Source organism: Bos javanicus, chromosome 11 (assembly GCF_032452875.1).
Source record: "Bos javanicus breed banteng chromosome 11, ARS-OSU_banteng_1.0, whole genome shotgun sequence".
Lineage (NCBI taxonomy): Eukaryota > Metazoa > Chordata > Mammalia > Artiodactyla > Bovidae > Bos > Bos javanicus.
The window spans coordinates 61,000,463-61,027,655 of record NC_083878.1 but is presented as its reverse complement, the minus strand read 5'-3'; the positions used below and the strand labels follow the sequence as shown (position 1 = coordinate 61,027,655).

Genomic DNA, 27,193 nt, shown 5'->3' with positions numbered 1-27,193 from the left:
GTTACCCCCTTGCAGTATCTATGATGGCATAATGGGGGGCTTTGAACATGAAAAATGGTGAAGGGGAGTCAGAAGTTCTGGGCACAGGCCACCTCTTTCTTCGCAGTTATTTAACAGCATGTGAGTTACCTCACTTCTCAGCTTAGATTTCTCCCCTACAAAATGGAAATAATAATATCAACCTCATAGATTTCTTGTGAAGATCTAATGGAATGATGTAAGTGATAAAGCACAATAAAGTATGAATGTGTTTATAAAAGTAATACCTGTTATTGTTGCAGAGAGGTAATATGCATGAAAACATCTAGACTATTCTATTCATAAACTATAACTGACGTTAGGGTGCCATGATGTATTAGACAAACAACATAGCCTGTCAAAGGCAAGGGCCTCCCAGATGGAAGAGACTACTGAGGAGTACGAATTCCTGATTCCACAATTCTGAAACAGGTTATGAGAAGTATTTATCTCAATGGGTCTTAATCTCTCCTTCCTCCTCCCTTTATTTCCCCCTTCTCAAGGCTTGGAGAGCAGGACTTAATTCAGAGTAATTCCAAACACTAGAAATGAAGGTTTTTTTCCCTCTATACCAGTCCCTGGGAGGACAGCAGGCTGAAGAATGCCAGGAATTCTTCCTCCGCCCAGTTAGGAATGTGTCCTGCTTGAGGCGCTTAGCAGGAATGTGAGGGCTGCCAGATAAGATCCAGAGTTGGTGGTTGTGGGGTTGTTGGAAGGGAGGGAGTTCTCCTGCAACACCAGGCCTTCTTCAAGAACCCATGGAGACTGCTCTCTGGGTGACAGCAGAGACCAGAGCTGATGTTGCAGGACTAACCTCTGCAGACAATGAGTGAAGAAGCAGCTTAGCCAGATGTTCAAAACAAAGACATAGCAGTGTTTTCTGTCTTTGGAGGAAGCACTTTGTGATCTACACAGACATGGGCTTGACTGCAGACTTACCAGTTAGCTGCATGACCTGGGTTAGGTACTCTGTGAGCTTGACATTCCCCATTTATAAAATGCAAAGAATACTACTACCTACATCTTACAGTTGTGAGGATTGAATAAAATAATGTATATTAAATACTTAGCATAGCAATGAATTTGGGCTATTGAGAAATAAAATATTTCTTGCCATATCAATAAATAAGGATGTCACAGTCATCAGTGACTGCAGCCTTCCAATGTGAGCTGGTGAGCCCTAAGGACACTCAGGAAGGAAAAGAACATCTGCTATCTAGCAGCATTAGGACTGCAGCCACTTCCTACTGGGAGCCCCAAGGGAGCTCAGGATGTTAAAAAAAAAAAAAAAAAAAAAAACCACAGGATACTGCCCCTGGATAGCTGAGAAGATGCTTATGAAAGGAATGGTTTCAATGAGCCCAGACTCTTAGTCTTCCCATTTGTAGAAAAGAACTAAATTCCTTAACTTGGAATGTCTGGCTTCCTTTAATCAATAATTTAATTATTTAATAATTTATTTAAATATTTTATTTAATAAATAATTTATTTAAATAATTAAATAATTTAATCAATAATCTTTTGGTGTTCAGACTACTTGCCCTTTGTTGCAAAACTTATCTTTAACCTGGTTCCTCCCCTCGCCTCCTTGGAGCAGTTACTTGAGCAGTTACTTGGAGCAGTTCTCTCAGGGTTACTTGAGATGCTGCCTCTTGGGCTGAAGTCCTAAAAATTCCCAACGAATAAAACGTAACTCTCAACATTAAGGTTGTGACTATTCTTCAACTTGACACTATAAAGCCTATTTTTAGATGACTAGCTTTTAAACAGTGTCAGTACCCTGCATTTATTCACTGTTACAATGTACAGTGCGTTTCATATTTGTTACCTCTTTGAATTGCATTAAGCCATAGTATGAACTTTATTTTGGGGGGCACCAAAATCACTGCAGATGGTGACTGCAGCCATGAAGTTAAAAGACTATGACAAACCTAGACAGCATATTAAAAAGCAGAGACATTACTTTGCCAACAAAGGTCCGTCTAGTCAAAGCTATGGTTTTTCCGGTAGCCATGTATGGGTGTGAGAGAGTTGAACTATAAAGAAAGCTGAGCGCCAAAGAACTGATGCTTTTGAACTGTGGTGTTGAAGAAGTCTCTTGAGCGTCCCTTGGACTGTAAGGAGATCCAACCAGTCCATCCTCAAGGAAATCAGTCCTGAATATTTATTAGAAGGACTGATGCTGAAGTGGAAATTCCAATACTTTGACCACCTGATGCAAAGAACTGACTCATTTGAAAAGACCCTGATGCTGGGAAAGATTGAAGGCGGGAGGAGAAGGGGACGACAGAGGATGAGGTGGTTGGATGGCATCACTGACTCTATGGACGTGAGTGTGAGCAAACTCCAGGAGTTGGTGAAGGACAGGGAAGCCTGGCTTGCTGCAGTCCATGGGGTGGCAAAGAGTTGGACATGACTGAGCGACTGAACTAAACTGAACTGAATAGTATGAACTTGAGTACTCTTGGGATGACTGGTAGATACATACATCTTTTAAAGCAAGTAACAGAATGTCATCTTTGGTATTTATCACAGGCCTGGTCTTAGCTTTGTCCACAGCATACCCATATCCCAGTTATTCCAGTGAGCTTCCAGTCAGGAGAAGGCTGCCCCTGCCCTCCCTCTCCCCCTCCCCCTAACTCCAGAACACACTGATCTATTGGACCAGAGTAGCTGCTGCTCTCATCCAATTTCCAATGGGAGCCTAGAAGAAGCTATTGTTAGAGGTCAAAGAGAAGCTCAAAACCTTCAAGGATTCTATCAGGTAGAGCTGCCCCTGGGGCAGCCATACTGCGTACTTGATCCCCATATACCTGGGTCTCAAAGTTTAACCTGTATTGGATAAGATCTGCCCTGCCCTACACCCCCAGCAGACTTCTCTTTGCCTTTTGCTTTGCTTCTGCCAGCCTTTCTGGCAGCTGTGTCAAGAAGGCAGGACTCCAGCCATCTTAGCCCTTGACTTGTTCAGATAGAACTCCTGTAACAGCATGGTTATGCAAACTGACCCTGGCCACCTTGGTGTTCCTGGAACCATGTCTCTGCTGCACTTTCCCAGATCCCTAATCTGATACCTACATTTACATTGGATCTGTTATGTCCTCCCATAGACTTGATCTCGGGTTTTCAGTCCCCACCTGGCACAGTGGGGGTGAGGATGACAGCTCTGACCTATCTCCTAAAGCCTCCATGAGCTTCTTTACAGTCCTTTCTTCCCCAGGCTTGGTTCGCTTTAATATCAGCCATGTACTCTGGACACAGAATTCCATGTCTGTCCATCTGTCCTAAGCCACTTCAGTCATGTCCAACTCTTTGTGATCCTATGGATCATAGCTCACCAGCCTCCCCTGCTCATGGGATTCTCCAGGCAATACTGGAGCAGTTGCCATTTCCCTCTCCATCAGTCATGTACTCTGGACATAGAATCTCATGTCCAGAGGAGAGCAAATGTAACTCTCCACTACTTGCCTTAATGCTCCCAGGCTGGTTCCCGCAAAAGTCATCCACCTCTCACTCCATGAATCTCAGAGAAATTTCAGTCTTTATTGGCAGTAAATATTTTCTGGAAAAACACAAGACTATTGCTTTTATTGACCCTCTTGAATTTTTAAGGGCATGGCCTAAGGCAACCCGAGACCACACTTTTCTGAACTGGCAAGCAGACTAGTGAGCAAGGACTAGGCAATGGCCTGTGAAAGGGACACAGGATGGGGTTTGGAGAAACTGCCCAGCATGAGAGTTTGGACTTAGGGCGAGGTTCAAAGGCAGATTCTGAAGGATGTAGCCAGCTCTCTCATGGTTATGGCCTTTGTTGGTGCTAGATAGGAGATATGCCAAAGAATGATTAGATAGGTGGTAAGAGAACACAGGGCTGCCTACGTGTGACCAGGCTCCAGAAGACTCATTTATGGGAGCGGGATCCAGGCCCAGGGAGAGATGGAAAACCAGGGCCCCAGGCTCTAGATATGGTTTGGAGCCATGTCAGGTATTCAACGACCTCTTTAAAATATCTTACAGCATCAGGCAAATGTGTGCCTGATGCTGCAAGCAGCCTTAAATACCAGCCTATATTTCTTCCCCAAACACCTTCTAGTAATTTGTCTACCTTGCCTTTCACTCATGACCATATTCATTCACTGCTTCTTCTAGACTATTCAAACACTCTAACTGCCTTCAATTTTGTCCAGTACTACCTTCCACTCCACTCTTATCTTTCACTTCTTATCTCGAGATATAATGTTTACCAGGAATGTTTTATGTGTCCCCAAACTATTATATTGTTTTTCCCTCAAATGTGCTGATCTTCCAGTCTTCCCCATCTCACATACTGGCACAAGCAACTGGTTTTCTCAAGTCAGAAACCTAAAGGAAATCATAAGCTCCCTTCACTTCTCCACCTAATATATGCATATGTCACACAGTGGCCATCCCATCTTTGTTCCACCTTTGAATGGACTTTGGGCAGTGGTAACACCACATGCTTACCAATATCAAATTCTTCTTTTCTGGGCATAAGAGAGACTACATTTCCATCCCAATTCTAGTTAAGTTTAGCCATGAAACCAGTTTGGTCCAGTGAAATGTGAATGAAAGTTCACATATTATTTCTGGGCTAAAGCGGGCGAAAAAGTCTTTCTCAATTCTCATTGCCTGAAATAGCTCTTGTTCTGATGTGTTGAATGGAGAGGTCTTGTGTTGAGGTGGTAGAGTCACCAAATCAAAGAAACCTGTGTGCCAGAGGCATTTTGGGAAGGCGGCTGCCTTGGAGAGAAGCTTGAACCCACAGTAGATGCTGCATGATTGAGAAACAAACTTTTGCAGTAAGCCACTGAGATGTGGGGGTCAGAATCATATAGCTCATCTAGGGTCATTTGTTAACTGCGGAATCATCTAGCTCAAAGGCTGGTGAGCTATGATCCATAGGATCACAAAGAGTTGGACATGACTGAAGTGGCTTAGGACAGATGGACAGACATGGAATTCTGTCTTAAATCATCTAACTGCGGAATCATCCTAGCTACAATTGCTAAGGTCCACTGATTTTACCACCTAGTGTTCCTCTCCCCTCCAGTCCCTCTGTTGCTCTAGCTCAGGACCTCAACATTGCCCACCAGGACTATTGGAACAGCTTTAAAATATTCTCTGTGCCTCTAGTTTGGCAACTCTCAGACTCATCCTCCAAACAGACACCAGTGATCTTTATGTAACTCAAATCCCACCATGTATTTTGGGTTACTCTATTTTATTGGCTTCCCATCACTGATATAACAGGTATGTCATGTTATAACATGGCCTGCTCCCTATGTGCAGGCATGATAAGTTACCTCAGTCATGTCTGATTCTTTGTACCCTATGGACTGTAGCCCACCAGGCTCCTCTGTCCATGGGATTCTCCAGGCAAGAATACTGGAGAGGGTTGCCATGTCCTCCTCCAGAGGATCTTTGCAATCCAGGGACTGAATACACATTCCTTATGTCTTCTGCATTGGCAGGCAGGTTCTTTACCACTTGCGCCACCTGGGAAACCCTGGTCTGCTCCCTACCCAGCCTCGTTTCCTACTCCTTTTTCCTTACATTTTATTTTATTTTGCCCTGCTAAAAGCTCTAGTCTTTTTTTTTTTTTAATTCTTTTTTAAATTTATTTATTATAATTCGAGGCTAATTACTTTACAGTATTGTAGTGGTTTTTGCCATACATTCACATGAATCAGCCATGGGTATACATGTTTCCCCCATCCTGAACCCCTCACCCACCTTCCTCCCCATCTCATCCCTCTGGGTCATCCCAGTGCACCAGCCCTGAGCACCTTGACTTATGCATCAAACCTGGACTGGCAATCTGTTTCACATATGATAATATACATGTTTCATTGCTATTCTCTCAGATCATTCCATCCTTGCCCTCTCCCACAGAGTCCAATAGACTGTTCTATACATCTGTGTCTCTTTTGCTGACCTACATATAGGGTTATCGTTACCATCTTTCTAAATTCCATATATATGCATTAGTATACTGTATTGGTGTTTTTCTTTCTGGCTTACTTCACTCTGTATAATAGGCTCCAGTTTCATCCACCTCATTAGAACTGATTCAAATGTATTCCTTTTAATGGCTGAGTAATATTCCATTGTGTATATGTACCACAGCTTTCTTAACCATTCGTCTGCTGCTTCCATGTCCTAGCTATTATAAACAGTGCTACAATGAACATTGGGATACATGTGTCTCTTTCAATTCTGGTTTCCTCGGTGCGTATGCCCAGCAGTGGGATTGCTGGGTCATATGGCAGTTCTATTTCCAGTTTTTTAAGGATCTCCATACTGTTCTCCATAGTGGCTGTACTAGTTTGCATTCCCACCAACAGTGTAAGAGGGTTCCTTTTTATCCACACCCTCTCCAGCATTTATTATTTGTAGATTTTTGGATAGCAGCCATTCTGACCTGCATGAGCTGGTACCTCATTATGGTTTTGATTTGCATTTCTCTGATAATGAGTGATGTTGAGCATCTTTTCATGTGTTTGTTAGCCATCTGTATGTCTTCCTTGGAGAAATGTCTGTTTAGTTCTTTGGCCCATTTTTTGATTGGGTTGTGTATTTTTCTGGAGTTGAGCTGCAGGAGTTGCTTGTATATTTTTGAGATTAATTCTTTGTCAGTTGCTTCATTTGCTATTTTCTCCCATTCTGAAGGCTGTCTTTTCACCTTGCTTATAGTTTCCTTCATCCTTACATTTTATAACCAGCAGTACTTAAACATTTGTGATTTCCAAAATAATCCATGCTTTTTCATGCTTCCATGCCCTTGCTTATGCCATTTCATTTATCAGAGGCATCTTTATACACCGTTCACCCACTTCTTTGCCTGGCTAATTGCTTATTCTTAAGACTAGCTTCAGCAATATGTGAACTGTGAACTTCCTGATGTTCAAGCTGTTTTAGATGTTTTAGAAAAGGCAGAGGAACCAGAGACCAAATTGCCAACATCTGCTGGATCATGGAAAAAGCAAGAGAGTTCCAGAAAAACATCTATTTCTGCTTTATTGACTATGCCAAAGCCTTTGACTGTGTGGATCACAATAAACTGGAAAATTCTGAAACAGATGGGAATACCAGAACACCTGATCTTCCTCTTGAGAAATTTGTATGCAGGTCAGGAAGCAACAGTTAGAACTGGACATGGAACAACAGACTGGTTCCAAATAGGAAAAGGAGTTCGTCAAGGCTGTATATTGTCACCCTGTTTATTTAACTTCTATGCAGAGTACATCATGAGAAACACTGGACTGGAAGAAACACAAGCTGGAATCAAGATTGCCAAGAGAAATATCAATAACCTCAGATATGCAGATGACACCACCCTTATGGCAGAAAATGAAGAGGACCTAAAAAGCCTCTTGATGAAAGTGCAAGTGGAGAGTGAAAAAGTTGGCTTAAAGCTCAACATTCAGAAAACGAAGATCATGGCATCTGGTCCCACCACTTCATGGGAAATAGATGGGGAAACAGTGGAAACAGTGTCAGACTTTATTTTTCTGGGTTCCAAAGTCACTACAGATGGTGACTGCAGCCATGAAATTAAAAGACGCTTACTCCTTGGAAGGAAAGTTATGACCAACTTAGATAGCATATTCAAAAGCAGAGACACTGCTTTGCCAACAAAGGACCGTCTAGTCAAGGCTAAGATTTTTCCTGTAGTCATGTATGGATGTGAGAGTTGGACTGTGAAGAAGGCTGAGCGCCGAAGAATTGATGCTTTTGAACTGTGGTGTTGGCGAAGACTCTTGAGAGTCCCTTGGACTGCAAGGAGATCCAAACAGTCCATTCTGAAGGAGATCAGCCCTGGGATTTCTTTGGAAGGAATGATGCTAAAGCTGAAACTCCAGTACTTTGACCACCTCCTGCGAAGAGTTGACTCATTGGAAAAGACTCTGATGCTGGGAGGGATTGGGGGCAGGAGGAGAAGGGGATGACAGAGGATGAGATGGCTGGATGGCATCACTGACTCAATGGACGTGAGTCTGAGTGAACTCCAGGAGTTGGTGATGGACAGGGAGGCCTGGTGTGCTGCGATTCATGGGGTCACAAAGAGTCGGACACGACTGAGCGACTGATCTGATCTGATCTGAAGACTAGCTTCTCACTACCTTTTCTGGGAAGACTTCCTGTTGGATTTAACACCCCTCCTCTGTACTCCTTTCAGCATCATCCACATCTACAAACCACCAATTACATTATATTGTGACCCTTGATGGATCTCTCTTCCCTCGAGAGTAAAAGTTTGACTGGATGGATGCCTATCAGTAAATGCTCAGTTATAAGGAAATATTGAGGTAAGAAGATTAAGTGGTGATGTAAACGCTCAGTTCTCATTCTTGGATACAGGATTCCAGAATGATGGGCTGTGAATTCGACATGAGTGTTCAGTCTCAGAGATCAATCACTCTAGTGGATATCCAGGTCTGGCAGGAGTAGGGGGCGGAGGTCTGACTTCATGGCAGAATTAACCAATTTTTGGCCTGTGCCAGGGATTACTGACTTTCTGCCCTAGATGAGATTGGCTCAAGAACCAGAGGGACATTGCATTGAATGGGCACCATGAAGAGACACAACTTTGAGAATCTTGGTAAGGGGGAGGAGAGGAAAGAAGATGGCATCTGACATAATCTTGTAAAATCATTACCATTCTCAGTATATTGGGCTTAGGGAGCAAGCACACGGTTTGACGTTTTTGAATGACTACAATCATAAATGCACTAACTCTTGCTAGTTGTGATAGCTGTATTCTACTAAGTTGCAGGAAACATGTTAGCGATCAATACATAACCTTGTTTTACCTGTTTCTGTTTAAAGACACCTTATTTACTTATTTAATAAATATTATGGATTCATTAACATTGAACTCTTGACCAGCAACACTATAACTTAAACCTGAACAAAGCTTACCTAACACACATATTTTGTCTATAAGGTGCTTCCTGTGCTTAGGAAGACTAGAAAACACTTCAGCACTACACTAGGGAATTATTTTACACAATGAAATCACCTAAAAAAGCACAAAAATTTGATAAAAGGGCACTAAGAAGACCACCAAAAGGACCAAAAAAATTTGCTTACAGTGTGAGAGCTGACAAAATAAGGCAGCATTTTCCCTTGTTTGTCCTCAAGTAGGAATGCATATGTCAGAGGACTCAAATTTTTCACTGCTCTGCCCATATCCACAATGATGATGAAAGTGCTGTGAGTATTGGTTTTGGAGTTACAAGTAAATTTCAGCAAGTAGGCAAATTTGCAAATATTGACTCTACAAATAATGAGAATCCACTACAGCTACAATTTACTGAACACCTACCACATAGCTTTGAACTAGGAGCTTCATAGATACACATATCGTCAAGTTTATCAATTCTTCACTATTCAAATGAGATGGCTCAGAGTTAACACTGGTGGATATATCCTTAGATCCAAAGACTATCACCACTAGAAAAAGTAGGACTTTATTAAGAGACTAATACCATACAATTTTCACACCAAGCCTAAGCATGCATGTATTGGGCTGGAAACTTATGGGGTTGGGCTTCTGCTCCTGTTGGAAACCTCTGACTCAATAGTCTGGGCTCTTATAGAAAACTAAGAATGTATTGCACACTCAGCAACAAGGCTACAGAGAAGCTTTCTTATAGGGAACATGCCCCGCAGTTAAGAGTACAATGATCTTTCCAAGCAGTATGATGAGAAGCCAAAAATGGTCAAGTAAACACATTCAAAGAAAAAAAATATGTCTTTCAGGGCATTGACGGACTCAGTGGGGATCCAAGAAGTTAGCAAGCTTTAGAATGTACCATCTGAAACATCATGACTTGTGAAGTGATAATGCTGTCCACTCATCTGTGCATTCATAGTCTTCCCATCTGCTGCTTGCCTTCCATTCAGGTCAGTCTGGACTCTGTTTCTAACTGCATGGTGCTCATTATGCCTCTTCATCTTTACTCTTATCACTATGTCATTCTCTTCCCAAGCAAATTAACCTTGACTGGCAAGTCTCAACATGTCTGCCACTAACCTCTCTTGGATCTCCTCAGCCCTCTGGGCCTTTTTTTGCCTTGGAAGGATATGGATCACCCAAAATCTAGCTCACTTTTCACCTCAACTGTAAAAGTGAAATAATAATGGACACTGGTTAGGACTTAGCCGGATAGAATGTGAATGTGCGTAGCATAGACCTGGCACAAGGGAAATGCTCTACAACTTTAGTGTTTCTGAATCTGAATGTTTTTCACTTTGGTTCATATGAATTCACTTTTATTATCCCTTCTGAGGCAGATTTTATGAAGAAAAGGATAACATCACAAGAGAAAAGGCAACAACAAGAAAGTACATGCGAGGGGATGGATTTCCAAATATTGAATTTTATGGACCAGTGCAAATTCGCAAAACTCAGCAGTGGCCACAGGACTGGAAAAGGTCCATTTTCATTCCAATCCCAAAGAAGGGCAATGCCAAAGAATGTTCAAACTCCACACAAATGTACTCATCTCACAAGCTAGCAAATTAATGCTCAAAATTCTCCAAGCTAGGCTTCAACAGTATGTGAACTGAGAACTTTCAGATGTTCAAACTGGAATTAGAAAGGGCAGAGGAACCAGAGCTCAAAATGCCAACATCCATTGGATCACAGAAAAAGCAAGAGAATTCCAGAAACACATCTACTTCTGCCTCATGGACTACACTAAAGTCTTTGACTGTGTTGATCACAACAAACTGTGGAAAATTCTTCAAGAGGTGGGAATACCAGACCATCTTACCTTTCTTCTGAGAAACCTATATGAAGGTCAAGAAGAAACAATTAGAACCAGACATGGAACAATGGACTGGTTCCAAATTGGGAAGGAGTATGTCAAGGTTGTATATTGTCACCTTGCTTATTTAACTTATATGCAGAGTACATCATTTGAAATGCCAGGCTGGATGACGCTCAAGCTGGAATCAAGATTGTCAGGAGAAGTATCAATAACCTTAGATATCCAGATGACACCATTCTTATGGCAGAAAGCAAAGAGGAACTAAAGAGCCTCTTAATGAAAGTGAAAACAGAGAGTGAAAAATCTGACTTAAAACTCAACATTCAAAAAACAAAGATCATAGCATCTGGTCCCATCACTTCATGGCAAATAGATGGGGAAACAATGGAAATAGTGACAGACTTTATTTTCTTGGGCTCCAAAATCACTGCAGATGGTGACTGTAGCCATGAAATTAAAAGATGCTTGCTCCTTGGAAGAAAAGCTATGACTTTTTCTACATGGTGGGCTTCTGTGGTAAACATGACATGGAAGTTTTCTGTATTCAGACAGCTCATTGTGTTTCTGTGTTTTTTTTGTTTTTTTTTTTTTTAATCAGAAAACAGATCTGGGAAAACTCATGACCAACCAGTACCAATCCAGTCACTGTACCATAGGTTAGCTTTTAAGAGCTATGGCACATGAATATTTAGTCACTGGTGTAAGGTCTAATCTGTGCTTGTAAACTCTGAAGGAAGAAATAGAAGGGTGTCACATTTTACAGAGGTTGGGAATATAGAAGCAGAAGAACAGAAATAGTTCCCCTGAGCAAGCACCTTCTGGCTATAGGGCAGTGAGTGAGCCAGTTTGAGAACTGGATCCCAGGCTGGTTATTCTTAGTGAGTATAAGCCTTTCATAAAAAATCCTTCTAGAGGTCATCATTTTTGACAATGAAGATCAATGATATTTAGCCCCAAGAGACCTGAAATACAGGGCACAAGTGATTTGAAGCAGTTGTCTAAGTGTGGAGATAAACCTTGAGGAAAGAGAGGGGGGTGAAAACCTGGCTACACTTGGGGAGTTGCTCTGTTTCTCACCAAGATTCAAAAGAAAAGAGCTGAGTGTTGTGAAATAGGAGCTTTCAAAAGTGCTATAGAAAACTTTTAGCACTGTTAAACACTTGGAGCACTCAGCCAACAAAAATAAAACATTTGCTCTTATTCTGAAATCCCAAACTAAACTCAGGTCAGAGTAACAGTTGTGTTTCATTTTTAGCATGCCTTAGTGAGAAATTGAGGAAAATCCCCAGGGACCGATAAGTCCTCTGTAACATGTTGAATTGTTAGATTGGATATATATACACACACACACATACATATACATGTGTGTATATATATATATACACACGCACACACATATACACTCACATTTATATGTATATGCACTATACAATCGAACTAGTCAATCATAAAGGAAATCAAACCTGAATATTCATTAGAAGGACTGATGCTGAAGCTGAATGAAGCTCCAATACTTTGGTCACCTGATGCGAAAAGCTGACTCATTAGAAAAGACCCTGATGCTGGGAAAGATTGAAGGCAGAGGAGAAGGGGTTGACAGAGGATGAGATGGTTGGATGACATCACTGACTCAATGGACATGAGCTTGAGCAAGCTTCAAGAGATGGTGAAGGACAGGGAAGCCTGGTGTGCTGCAGTCCATGGGGTCTCAAAGAGTCGGGCATGTCTGTGCAACTGAACAACAACAACACTATACTATATATATATATAGTATATCTATATAATATAATCTATATAATATAGTATCTTCCTAAAAGTCACAATTAAGGAAATGTAGCACCTAACATAAACTATTAACTTGTTACAATACAATAGATCAAGAGTCTCATATGATAATCTCTAATGTCCTGGCCTAAAAGAGATAGAATTGAACAAAGATGCATTCTATATTCCAGAGGAACTCTTCAGAGTTCAAATAAGTGTTTTACTGAAAACAACACTGCATCTTCCAGGGCCTCTCTCTTGAGAGCTCTTTGCCCCTGCAGCATCACATTGCAAGGATGAGGGGAGAGGCGTGTGAGTGTCAGCTTCCTAAACAAAGTGGGAATAAGACTGAAAAGAAAATGATCAAGAAATCATAAGCAGAAGGTTCCTGTCACAGCATTTTAGGATTAAAAATACAAAGATTTACTAAAATTAGCCACAATGTAAAACCCCAAAGTAGAAAGATTTAACTAAGGCAGATGACCTCTGTGCTTTAGACAACTTTATCAACTTTGCTATAAACCATAGCAAGCAAATTAATTATTCCCAGATGCTGGGGATGAAGAATGCTTGCTGAATTGTTTTGCTTCTCAAACTCTTCAGTATAAACACACACTCACAGGATTGCATTCCCTTTTTTGGCTCCCAACATGCAAGTAATTATACACTGTGCAGGATAATAGTGGATGGGCTCTCCTTTGAATACCAAGCAAGTTCTGGGTTCTGTCAGCCTGTTGGATACCATGACCGCAAACATTTTTCTCTGACAGTCTTTAGTAAAAACCTGTAAACAAATCATTTCAAATTTATAAAAAAAAAATTCAACAAGAGCAGAAGACTCATTTCAAAATTATTTCAAACTCCTTAAGAGCTAGAGAGGGCAAAGTTCATGTCAAATATAGTACAGCTCTTGTCTTGCATCATGAACAGTTTTCTCTGCAATCCCTGTGAGAGGGGGTCAGAAACCACATTAGTAGTTTTTACATTTTTATATTCTTCCCATTTTGCCAATGTGTAAACAAAGGGGAAAAAACAGGTTTTGAACCAACTGTGAATTAAGAATATGTTTAGGATTAAAACATAGATTATCTAAACATGGCCAGAATAATGTGAGCCTTCGGTCATTTTCCTATTCCAGATCCATATTTTCATAAGGCAGATGAAATGTACTTGGTGTTGGGTGAATCATGGAGGGTTTTTTGGGCTACCTCGGTGTTAATACTTCTTGGAGTAAATAAACTCAGGGGATTTGTTTGGGATCTTTATATAATGAGGCAAAGGGGTGTGTGTGTGTGTGTGTGTGTATACGTAAATGCTGTGGTGGGAAGATAAGGAAGACACAGGGAAAACTTCAGGAACTGTTAAAGAAAAAAACATTTTGTACAGAAGGAAAGAAAAGTTCTATAGTCCTGCCAGCTATGACACAAATGAGGGAAAGTTCAAGGAAAGTTGATATTTAAAAATAAATAAAAGGAAATTCGGTGAGAAAACAATATTCAGGTCAGGTCGGAGCCTAGAGAAAAATGCTCATTCAGATCTGGGCTATCATCCTGCTTTTTCTGAAGTGAGCAGCTGCTGGTTATTGAAACCAGCCCACATGGTTGGGTCCCTGCCGCCATGGCAACACTCCTGTGTCTGTGCTGGACTGGCTGAGGCACAATGGGGTGGTTCCAGAAACATTCTGGTTACTGTTTAGGGAGGTTCTTTTCTTTTAATTTATTGATTTTTAAATCGAAGAATAATTGCTTTACAGAATTTTGTTGTTTTTCATCAAACCTCAACATGAGTAAGCCATAGGTATATATATATCCCCTCCTTTTTGATATGGAGGTTTCTTTGTTTTTTATATACATTGGGCAATTTTGATTTGAGGGGGTTGTGGTTGGATATTGAAAACTTTTCCTACCTATAATCTGATTTAAAGGGCAGATTTTCATGCACATAGTAGCATGGAAGGAAAGCATCAAGGTGTTCAACAGGCAAATAACTCTTTTCCAGTCTCATTTAAAATTCTCTTTTTCAAGTCTCTAGTAAGCCCTGGGCATTTGTACCTTGTCCCTTGTATTGTAACTTCAGGATGTTTTTGAAATAATGCTTCAGATTGCTTTTTGTATTTGTAGTTAATAACAACACATGGTCCTAAAAGGAAAAATTGTCATAGTCTTATGAATTGAAAAAGCTAGCTAATAATTAATTGAAGGCATTGAAATTAAAGATACAGCCCATAGATTATATATCACATATGCAGAGCCTCAGTAATTGGCACATTATTGGCACAGTAAGTACTGAACTCACCATCCTAGTTTCATTGGTACCACAACTAACAAATTTATCTACCAGCTAAGTGTAAAGAAAATTGCAACACAATAACCTCATAATGTAGCACAGTAACAGCATAGACATTAGAGTCGAACTATCTGAGTTCCAATCTTGTCACTTATTTGCTAGGTGGTCTTGGACAAGTTATCTAAATTCTTCATGACTCTATTTCCTCATCTGTAAATGAGGATAAGAGCAACCTATCTGGTAAAGATTCTTAAAGGTATTAAGTGAGTTAACATTTGTAAAGTGCTTAGAAACTGTGTTTGGTTAATGTAGAAGTCCTTAGAAGATAGATACATGGATAGATAAGAATTTTAAAGGACCTCTTTTTTTAAGACTCTGGGAACATTGCCTTTGAAATTTAAGACAACATAGTATATTTGTGTACCTATGTTTCCTCTCAGGAAATATTAGACTTCTTATTTAGTGTCTATGGCTTATAATTAAGAGCCATGTTTAAGGCTCCTTGACCCTAACAAAGCAGCTCCTCTGTGAACTTGGTCAATTTGTGTGTGTTGGGGGAAGTGTTTTGAAAAAATACGTACTGGAGCTTCTTATTCATTTGGACCCCTTCAAGTGCTTAAATGTTTGTTAAAAGCACAAGGCACAGCTTTTGCTAAACTGAGCAAGTGTCAGATGCAGCCATCAGTGAAAAATCTATCCCAGTACCCATTCACTCTAGCAGCAGCCAAGGAGTCTCAGCCTCTTGGAGATGGAAAACCCAGTGCCTTTTCACCTACCTAACAGAGTGAGATGCATCATTTCATCTTTCACATTATTTATTTTTGACAAATAAAAATTGCATATATTTAAGGTGCATGCATATATGATTTCTTATTAACTGTGAAACTGCATTATCTTCCACAATGGATACAGCCTAAGACTGGTCTTATTGTATGATTCTGTTCTTTTGTTTTTACCAATACTTCCTTCACTTTCTTTTAAGTGAAAGAGGAATATGCAAAGTACTTTTATAAATATTGCTGGAATATTTGAATGCTTCTCCACAAAACTATGCTATTCCACCATTCAAAGGATTTATAACTTTTTGGAATCTAGTGTATCTGAGGCTAAAAGGTTAACAGTTTAGCCAGTGTTCTCAAATTAAGTCACATGTCTTCAGTTCTAAGAACAGGGATCAAAAGTCACCCTGGGACCTCAAAGAAAGAAATCAACATCTATTTTAGTTTGTCAAATGGAAATCCTATTTTCATACAACAAAGGGGTTTTTCCCCTTTCTTTACAACTATTCAAAGTGGGGTTATGTATCTGGGGAGGTAGGTATGCTTTAGAGCAGGACTGAATGCTGAAAGGACTAAGATTGAAATATACAAAGAAAAAACTCATTTAAAAAATCAAGGTCTCCCTGTAACACATATCCTGTTTTCTAAGAAAACAAATGTACTACCAGATCCAGTAAAACTCTCTTCGGAAAATTTTTAAGAGGCCAGAAGCAAAATTAGAGAAAGGCAGTATTTCTATAGTTAAAGGAAACAGAAGATGTCACCTAGAAGAAACTCAGACTGAGCTGAAGCTCTGACAGCCTGAAAAGATACAGAATTGAGCAAATTGACTTCATTTCAAGAGGTTCAAATGGAAACTTGAAAAAAAGTGGTCTCCTTTTTCTATATTCTACTCCAAGAATTGAAGTGGTCTTATATAAGAATGTTGACACTAGCATTTAGCTGTACTTAAAAGAGAAGGGAAGCTATGAGGTCCAGGGAAAGCTGCCCTGGAATAACTGTTAGGAGACAAGGGCTCTAGTTTCACTTTGGTCACTTGTCAATGTATGGCAGGTTACTCTCCCTCTCTGAGTTATTAATAACCATGGTGATGGTGGTAGTAGTAGAATCAGTAGCAGCAGCAGTAGTAGTAATATTAGCAGTAACAATAGCAGTAGTAGCAGCACAACAGAAGAAGCAGTAGCAGTAACAGTAGCAGTAGTAACAGTAGTGGCCACAGCGGTAGTAGCAGCAGTAGCAGTAATAGTAGTAGCATAGCAGCAGCAGAGGCTGCAACAGCAGTAGCAATAGTAGCAAGTAGCAGCAGCAGTAGCAATAGCAGCAATAGTAACAGTTTCTATTTATTGAGGGTCTACCATCATGTACTTGGCTAGAAACCATACAAACATTCTTTCCATTTAAACTCCATGGTGAGCTTCCACTATAGGTATCATTACCCCCATTAATTAATAAGGAAACTGAGGACCAGAGAGGTTAAGAGATTTGGTTAAAGTCACTTTGTTAATTAGTGAAAAAATCTGGATTTTGAATCTGCAAGGAGCGTATTCCAAAGGCTTGCCCTTCTCTGGGGGAAAATATGGTATGGAGCAGAGCTTCTCAAACTTCAATGTGCTTATGAACCATTTGGAGATGGTGTAAAAATAGAGATTCCAATGCAATCAGCCTGCTGTGATGTCTGAGATCCTGCATTTTCTAACTCCCTCCCAGGTGATGCTGCTGATTCTAAGACACACACTTTGACTTACGTGCAAACAGACAGTGGAGAGAAAGTATACTTTCCAGTCTGAATGCATGGCCTTAGTTTACTCATCTGTAGCACTAATGGGTTTGATAAAATGAGTTTCAAGGTGCATTCCAGCTCTGGAATCCCAGTATTCACTGTGTACTACAGTATTAAGAAACCAGATCACACAGGAATGATTCTTAGCCACATGAATTTTTAAACTGGTTTCAGATGAGATTCTGGCTGTGATTTATGTATCTTTCTGCAGCATCTCTGACAGGTAGGATCAGACTCACTCAAATTACATTATTGTTAAGCTTTAGGCTAAGCTAAATCTTACTGAAAGAGTTCAAAGCACTTCTTTCCATAAGCATCTTTAAAGATTATAAATGTAAAAATAGTTTCTTATGAGAAGCTTAGATGGCAGGGTTTTTCTTTTTAATAACAGAAATGAGAAGTCTCCAAAACCATAATGGTAGCACAATCCATAAAAATATGTTAATGCTTCATCTTAAAGTCTTACAGAAATTGAGGTTTTCTGAGTTAACAAAATAGACTTCATCACAGATGGTATGAATGATAAAAGGAAACAGAACACTAGTGTAGAAGACTAAAAACACTGCTCTTAGCTGAGATGCTGAAAGCCTTTAAGGAAATCTTTCTACATATTGCTTTGCTAAGTGTCAAAGGACAAATGATTTTGATTGGCAAGGGCACTTCAAATGTTTTAGGCAAAGCTTGGGGCCAGAGAATGTGCAAGTTTTATGAAGAGGCCATTTCTAATTAAAACAAATGCCCTTATTAAGATGATTTTCTCCTCATCTTGTGCCTAAGACAGGACGGTGGCACCAAGGAAATTGGTTTTTGCTCTCTTCCAAGAGCTACAGTCTACATCACCAAGTAAGATGCCATGAGCTCTTTTTCCTGAATTCAAATAAGGGTAGCTGTAGGAACAGAACACACTCTGCAGTCTTTGCATCTCTGAGCAAAAAAGAATCTCCCAATGGTGAGGACCATTAGAAGCCAGATTTGGAGTCCTTTATATCAAAGGTTTTAGAAATCAGACATAAATACACATCCGTCTGGAGGGGCCTAAGTATATTTGGGTCTAAAGGAATCTGATCAGGGGAGATTTGATGTCATGGTGTTTTTTATGGTCCTCAAGTGTGGCCTATATTTCTTTAGCCAACTCTCAATTACCCATGGCAGTGATAGTCAAGCTTTTTAAAGAGGTAGAGCCACTCTTTTCTAAATGATTTCTCACGAAGAATCCCCAAATGTGAAATAGATAAACCCAGAGCTACTCCATTTAAAGTTTGGGAAGAAGGGTTACCCTCAGACTCTGCAATAGCCACCACAGCTTAGGTTCTAGCTATCTATCACTGCTTAACAAACCATTCCAGAACTTAGTGGTTCAAATATCATTTTCTCTCATCATTCTGTGGGTTGACAACATCGTCCAGGAAGTTCTTTCCTGGGGACTGTCATGCAGTTATAGTCACACAGTCTTCTGAAGGCTCTGCTGCACTGGATGCCCAAGAGAACACCTTTACTTCCACATATAGAGTTACAGTGTCCCTTGATTTTCTCTGTCTCCACATAGCATCCCATCCTCCAGGGCCTTTCAGTGGTAGCTTGGAATTCTCATTGGGTTTAGTTCAGTTCAGTTCAGTTGCTGAGTCATGTCCGACTCTTTGAGACCCCATGAACCACAGCACGCCAAGCCTCCCTGTCCATAACCAACTCCTGGACTTGCTCAAACTCATGTCCATTGAGTCAGTGATGCCACCCAACCATCTCATCCTCTGTCATCCCCTTCTCCTCCTGCCCTCGATCTTTCCCAGCATCGGGGTCCTTTCAAATGAGTCAGCTCTTGGCATCAGGTGGCCAAAGTATTGAAGTTTCAGCTTCAACATCAGTCCTTGCAATGAATACCCAGGACTGATCTCCTTTAGAATGGACTGGTTGGATCTCCTTGCAGTCCAAGGGACTCTCAAGAGTCTTCTCCAACACTACAGTTCAAAGGCATCAATTCTTTGGTGCTCAGCTTTCTTTATACTCCAACTGTCACATCCATACATGACCACTGGAAAAATAATAGCCTACCTTTGTTGGCAAAGTAATGTCTCTGCTTTTAATATGCTATCTAGGTTGGTCATAACTTTCTTTCCAAGGAGTAAGCATCTTTTAATTTCATGGCTACAGTCACCATCTGCAGTGATTGGGAGCCCCCCAGAATAAAGTCAGCCACTGTTTCCCCATCTATTTGCCATGAAGTGATGAGACAGGATGCCATGATCTTAGTTTTCTGAATGTTGAGATTTAAGCCAACTTTTTCACTCTCCACTTTCACTTTCATCAAGAGGATCTTTAGTTCTTCTTCACTTTCTGCCATAAGGGTGGTGTCATCTGCATATCTGAGGTTATTGATATTTCTCCCAGCAATCTTGATTCCAGCTTGTGCTTCATCCAGTCAGGCATTTAAAATGATATAAGTACTCTGCATATAAGTTAAATAAGCAGGGTGACAATATACAGCCTTGATGTACTCCTCTCCCTATTTGGAACCAGTCTGTTGTTCCCTATCCAGTTCTAACTGTTGCTTCCTGACCTGTATACAGGTTTCTAAAGAGGTAGCTCAGGTGGTCTGGTATTCCCATCTCTTTCAGAATTTTCCACAGTTTATTGTGATCCACACAGTCAAAGGCTTTGGCGTAGAATACACAGAAGAACTGTACAAAAAGATCTTCATGACCCAGATAATCATGATGGTGTGATCACTCACCTAGAGCCAGACATCCTGGAATGTGAAGTCAAGTGGGTCTTAGGAAGCATCACTACAAACAAAGCTAGTGGAGGTGATGGAATTCCAGTTGAGCTATTTCAAATCATAAAAGATGATGCTGTGAAAGTTCTGCACTCAATTTTGGAAGCAAATTTGGAGAACTGCCAGCATATTTGGAAGACTCAGTAGTGGCCACCAAAAGGTCAGTTTTCATTCCAATCCCAAAGAAAGGCAATGCCAAAAAATGCTCAAACTACCACACAATTGCACTCATCTCACACACCAGTAAAGTAATGCTCAAAATTCTCCAAGCCAGGCTTCAGCAATACGTGAACTGTGAACTTCCTGATGTTCAAGCTGGTTTTAGAAAAGGCAGAGGAACCAGAGATCAAATTGCCAACATCTGCTGGATCATCAAAAAAGCAAGAGAGTTCCATAAAAACATCTATTTCTGCTTTATTGACTATGCCAAAGCCTCTGGCTGTGTGGATCACAATAAACTGGAAAATTCTCATTGGGTGGTTTCTAGGTAATCATACTTCTTACATAGCAGCTAGTTTCTGAGAAGCAGGAATTAAACTGCCAGGCCAGTTAGTGGCTAAGCCCAGAACTGGCACATCATCACATCCAAAGCGATTCTGTATTCTGTATTCTACTGCCAAAGCAATCCAAGGGACTCTCCAGATTCAGGAGGGTAGAGGAATAGCGACCTCTCCATGGGAAAGTAGCAATGCCACATGGTAGAAGAGCACATGGTTTGGGAGATACTGTTGCAGTCGTCTTTGGAATATGCCATCTGCCATAGTTGCAATGCACTCTGGTAATAATCTGAGATTGTATGGAGAATCAAAATTTTAAAATAGTCTTAGGTATTCTTAAAAATCCCTGCTTCTTAGAGATTTTCATTGTGATCTTGTACAAAAATTGAAACTAGTAAGTTTGGTTTTATTTCTGGATCTTCTTTACTGGTGGGCTTATTAATGTTACACTCTACTGGAAAGTATTATGAGTCGCTACTTGGGGGAAGGATGTGGAAAAGAGAAGGTAAGGATATGAACAGCATCAAAACATTACCAACTCTCCCCTTCCCTCTTTTCCACCACAGAAAGTGAATAGGACAGATATAATGTGGCCCTAGAAGACTCAAGTTAGAGAGAGACAGACAGACAGAAACTGCAATAACAGCCATTTCTGCTAACTAGTAAAGTGGTCAACCAGCATTTTGCAGAGCATTTTGAAAGCAAGTCTTCTATAGAAAACTACTGGTAAAAACTGCCCTTTGAGGAATGCATACACAAAGCCTCTAAGCCTGCCAGTAGAAATAAGAGTCCTGAAAGAGAAAAATCCCAACCTAGGAAGCTGAGGCAAAAGGATTTCTAAAACCTAGAAGAATCAGAATAGTCCTTTGGCCACACTAATTAGGGATTTCCTCACTTTCTTAGTGAAAAAGGCCAACAGACAGCAGAATCCACAATAAAAGATACATTAAATACAAAATACCCTTTACTGTGTATGTGTGTTAATCGCCCAGTTGCGTTTGACGCATTGCGACCCCGTGGACTGTAGCCTGCCAGGCTCCTCTGTTCACGGGATTCTCCAGGCAAGAATATTGGAGTGGTTTGCCATTCTCTTCTCCAGGGGATCTTCCCAACCCAAGGATCAAATCCAGGTCTCCCACACTGCAGGCAGATTCTTTCCCATCTGAGCCAAATTCAGTTACATATGATAGCATATTTAAAAGTTAAAATTCTCATTTCAGAATAAAGATTTAGTTTTCTCAGCAAATCCACTGGTTGCCTTTATAAATTCCAAAATTAAAGAGCCCTTACAGTTCAAGTTATTCATAACCTCCATTGAAGGCATACTAACTGAGTATTATGGTCAAAATTCTTGTGTCCAGAATGGATAAAATCCTTCACAACTCTTCCTTCCAAGATTGATCTGTATCTGGATCCACCACATGGTTTAATTAACATATCCATGAGGATAATGGAGAAAGAGTCCAGCATGGTCTGATAGTCAGTTTGGGCTCTATGAATTGTCCTCTCTACCCAACTGGAATAACTAGTTTGAGCATATCTGAAGGCCAAGTATGATCAGAAAGACAGGTTTAATATACTTTATTACCTACCAATAAGATCTCCTAGAAACTGCTCAATTTATTATTGGCAAAATCTGCTATTACCAGAGAAGGATCTTCAGAGAATGGTTCTCAAAAAGATGAAGTCTAGTCAGTTTTCATGAGATTACATTGTAAGGTTGCCTATATCCTAAGTGTTCAAAAACAATTCCAGTGGGCATGACATATCATGCAGACTTGTGTGTGTGTGTGTGCAGGTTATGGTTGGTAGTGAGGAATTGGTGAGGAGAGAATCAGTGATTTCTAAGAGAAGACAGAAGAAAACTGTTGAGCTTTGAAAAATAATCCTATGAGTACTTTTGCATTTTTTTGAATTTCTGGTATATAGGAGTTTTACGCATAAAACTTACTTTGGAATATGATAGTAGTTTTCTATGTTCAGTTTATTGCAACATGACTCTTCATGGCCAGTCTTCTGCCTCCTGTCCAGTTGTTTTTTTTTTTTCCTCTCACTAAATTCCACCTTACCAATCCCTACTCCATGTTAAAGGTAAATGGAATGATATCACATTGAATGATATTCAAATATGTCACACTCTGTCCCAGTTCCATGTCTCTGTGTCTTAAGTGCCCTTCCTTGCTTTGACCACCAGGCAAATATCTACTCATCTTTTAAGAGTCAGTTCAAATATCACCTCCCCTGTTCAGCCTTTCCTCACCTTGAAACTTATTCCTAATCCTTGCCAGGGACAATTGACCATTCCCTCCTTGGTAATCTGTATAAATCTGAATGTATTTCTATAGTAAAGTTACGTAACTTATTGCCTCTTTTTAATTAAATGTCTATTTCCTTTCCTCCCACCAAGAAGTAAGCCTCCAGAGGGCAGCTGCATGTATTCTTTCAGAGACCTAGGACTTCAGCTTTTCAATTAACTGGGTAAAATTTCTCAACTCCTTCCAATAAATTCCACTCATGTTCAAGTTAGTGGAAGTCAATTTCTATTTTGTATAACTACAGAACACTAATGGTTACAGAAATATACTGAAACCGAACCAACTGTCTGAATAGAAAGGTCTCAAGAATCTTAGAGCACAGAGAAAAGAAATCCAAAAAATCAGACGTTGGCAGGGTCTGTCCAGTGTTCTTCAGCGGAGGGTGTGCCCTCTATGAGAACTCACTCAGTCTGGTGACTAGAAAGGTGTTCTCTACTGTGGGTGGAGGACAATTCTACAAACCTCTTCACGGCCGGGAGGATATTCCTAGACTTTCTGCTACTTTTTTTCTCTGATTCCACACTATCAGCTAACCTTATAATCACAAATTCAATTCCCAGGGTATTATGAGATCAGGAAGGAAGTAACATTAGTCATTGGAAAAGAATATCCCCACTGTAAACATGTTCATAACATCTGTAAGTGAATTACGTTGTACAGCAGTCCCTTCACAGTTTGGACAGTCTCAATGAGTCTGACAAACATCAGAGTCCTAGCAAAGTTGTTTCTCAACCTGTAAGACTAAGACTGGCCTGAGGTGGCCTCACCAAGGTAGTGTCACCCTCTGAGGCTCCACTGTTTCTCCAGATTATATTCCTCTTTCCTACCACTTTTTCTTATTTCACTACAATTTTCAATAATACATTAGTGGTGGGTAAATCTCTGAGGCCCACATTCTTTTCAATCTAATTAATTGATTCTAACCATCAGCTATAATTAGAAAGGCAAGTGCATCAATATTTGAATGGATAAAGATGTATATATACACAATAGATTACTGCTGCTGCTGCTGCTAAGTCACTTCAGTCGTGTCCGACTCTGTGCGACCCCAGAGACAGCAGCCCACCAGGCTCCCCCGTCCCTGGGATTCTCCAGGCAAGAACATTGGAGTGGCTTGCCGTTTCCTTCTCCAATGCATGAAAGTGAAAAGTCAAAGTGAAGTCGCTTAGTCGTGTCTGACTCCTAGTGACCCCATGGCCCGCAGCCTACTAGGATTTTCCAAGCAAGAGTCCTGGAGTGGGGTGCCATTGCTTTCTCCTAATAGATTACTACTCAGCCACAAAAAATGAAATCGTGCCATTTGCAACAACATGGATGAACCTAGAGATTTTTGTACTCAGTGAAGTCATAAAGAGAAAGACAAATACCATTTGATATCACTTATTTGTGGAATCTAAAGTATGACACAAATGAACTTATTCATGAAACAGAAACAGACTCTCAGACATAGAAAGCAAATTTATGGTTATCAAAGAGGAAAGGGGGTAGAGGAGTGATAAATTAGGACTTTGGGATTAACAGATACAAGCTCCTATATAGAAAATAGATAAACAACAAGGTCCTACTGTGTAGCATTGGGAACCATATTCAACATCCTATAATAAACCATAATGCAAAGAATAGGAAAAAGTTCAGTTCAGTTCAGTTCAGTCTCTCAGTCGTGTCCAACTCTTTGTGACCCCATGAATTGCAGCATGCCAGGGAGGTCTGCGAGGCCTCCCTGTCCATCACCAACTCCCAGAGTTCACTCAAACTCATGTCCATCGAGTCGGTGATGCCATCCAGCCATCTCACCCTCTGTCGTCCCCTTCTCCTCTTGCCCCCAATCCCTCTGAGCATCAGGGTCTTTTCCAATGAGTCAACTCTTTGCATGAGGTGGCCAAAGTATTGGAGTTTCATAAACACACACATATATATGTGTGAATCATTTTGCTGTACACCAGAAACTAACACAACATTGCAAATCAACTATACTTCAATTAAAAAAAAAAGCCAAGTGAGCAAGGTTTGGTTCTATCTCTGTATAATAAAAGGGTTTGTTGAGAAAACTGACCATGGAAACCAATAGTTTCTTTGTTTTTTTTCTGTGAAATATAAGAATGGTGTTTGCATGAGCAACACCGCCCATGTGCAATGCCTGGCTTCACCTCTGAAATCCCACTCCTGCCTTTTCTCTCAAGAAAACATATTGAAATATAAATGTGTGACCATGATATTATTGTGATAACCTTAAGTCTTCCTCCAATTCAGTTCAGTTCAGTCGCTCAGTCATGTTCGAGTCTTTGCGACCCCATGGACTGCAGCCTGCCAGGCCTCCCTGTCCATCACCAACTCCCGGAGTTCCTTGGTTTATTTTTAAAAGTCAGTCATTTGCAAACTTTCATATTTTTACTATTATTGGTATTAGGTTGCTTCTGACATAACACAGTGTCCTGTTGAGACCTGTTGATTTAAATATTTAAGGGAGAATATTTCATTAAGTTGTTTAGAAAACTTGTCTAGTGTTTGTAGTATTAACATGCCAACTTTACTCTTTCTTTTCAGTTGTAAGAGGAAGAACAGAACCATGATTCAGTAGTACTGAGAGCCTGGACTGAAGTAACTATATATATGGGAAACCAAGCCAAGTGAGCAAGGTTTGCTCACTTCATTATCTAGAAGTTGTTTGTCTTGTGTCCCCCTCACAAATGCAGGCTGACCTTCCTAATCTGGTCAAATAAACAATATTTTACTGAGTACTGAAAGTTTTGAGAAAGTTCAAGTCACTTGACACTGATGCTCTTTTCATTCCAAGATTGTTGATTTAGATCCCTCAGCTCCACAGTGCTTAATCCCTGGCTGCAGGTTACAAACTACAAATGCTGGGTAATACCTTCCTTAGGCCACTTAGGGATTTATCTAGTACTTGGCCTGCAATTTTTGCCTCTTGAATGATAGATCTATCTGATAGAATTTACAGAAGCAAGTGATACTTAATGAAAGGTCATAAGGAAATATTTTTCATGCCAATATCACACAGAATACATGGGAGTGAGGCCCTAAAGTTTAGAGTATTGTGCTGTGCTGTCTATACCTTATATTGATTGTTCTGGTATGGCAGAGTCTTTTTAAGAAAGACTTTAAGAATGTGAGCCTGCATCCTACATGTGTGGAATTGCCTGGGAACTTAGCATTGAATTAAAGATGGCACAGCTCCATTTGCTTAACGTTTCCTATTTTTTCAGGGGGTTTGTTTTGCAACTTTAATATTATTAATCTATACAACATTTTACTTTTTATTCAGAATTTATATCAGAATCAAGCTAATAAATTAAAGATGAGTTAGTTCATTGTTGGGTGGTTTAACATGGACCTCGTATGTTAATCCTGATGTGCTTGTTACTAGGATTTAAATTTTTTTTATTATTATTTTTTTTCTGCCTCGTAGCTGTGGTTAGGCAGCAGCAATAAATCAGAACAAAAAATGAAGGTATTGGGGCTTTAGGGAAAACATGTATTAGAAAAAATTGGCTTGGCACTAAGGGCTGTATTGCATTAAGATGGATTTTAGAGATACAGAGGTAAGAGAATGCAGACAAATAAATTGCATAAATAATCTGAGAAATAACAAGTCTGTACAGACCCTGAGTAACCCTGTAAGCTACCATCAACAGGACCTCCTAATTCCTGTTCAAGCAGACCAAACAGGTACACTCTACTTAAACAAATAGCCAGGAGAAATGGGTACCTGCTAATGCTAGGGAAAGTGGGAGGAACAGATAAAGCTCTTTAGAATAGCCCAAAGGCTTGGAATAATAGAAGTCAGTGTAGGAGTCTGACATAGCATCTTCTGTGAATAGGGCTTTATTGCCACTCCAGGCAGTGATATTGCAAACACACACTAAGACAACCAGAAACTGGGAGCCTCACAGTGCAACTTGTGCCTGAGAATGCAGTTCTCAGCAGTAGGGGATTTGTGCTGGCAGCCTGAATACAGAGAAGACAGGAAAGAACATTTAGATAAGACAGAGCATGTGAATACAAGACATGGTGTAAAAGGCGGAGTTGATGGGAATAAGAGAGGACCATTCCAGGACCCCAAGGAAGTACAAGGACACCAGAAAATACCAAACGAACAAACAGAGCAAAAGAGACTTCTCCTAGCAGCCAGAATGGTACCTGAACTGAGAGACCCACATGTTCTGAAAT

General features: G+C 40.3%; 1 long non-coding RNA gene across 1 annotated transcript; it reads left to right on the top strand.

Annotated features, from left to right (window-relative positions):
• The first annotated feature begins 48 nt into the window (after positions 1–48).
• On the top strand, positions 49–25,760 carry LOC133257200 (uncharacterized). The gene is made up of 3 exons (XR_009739445.1): positions 49–217; positions 9,802–9,945; positions 25,550–25,760. It is a non-coding gene; the product is annotated as an uncharacterized LOC133257200 (long non-coding RNA).
• The last annotated feature ends 1,433 nt before the right edge of the window (positions 25,761–27,193 follow it).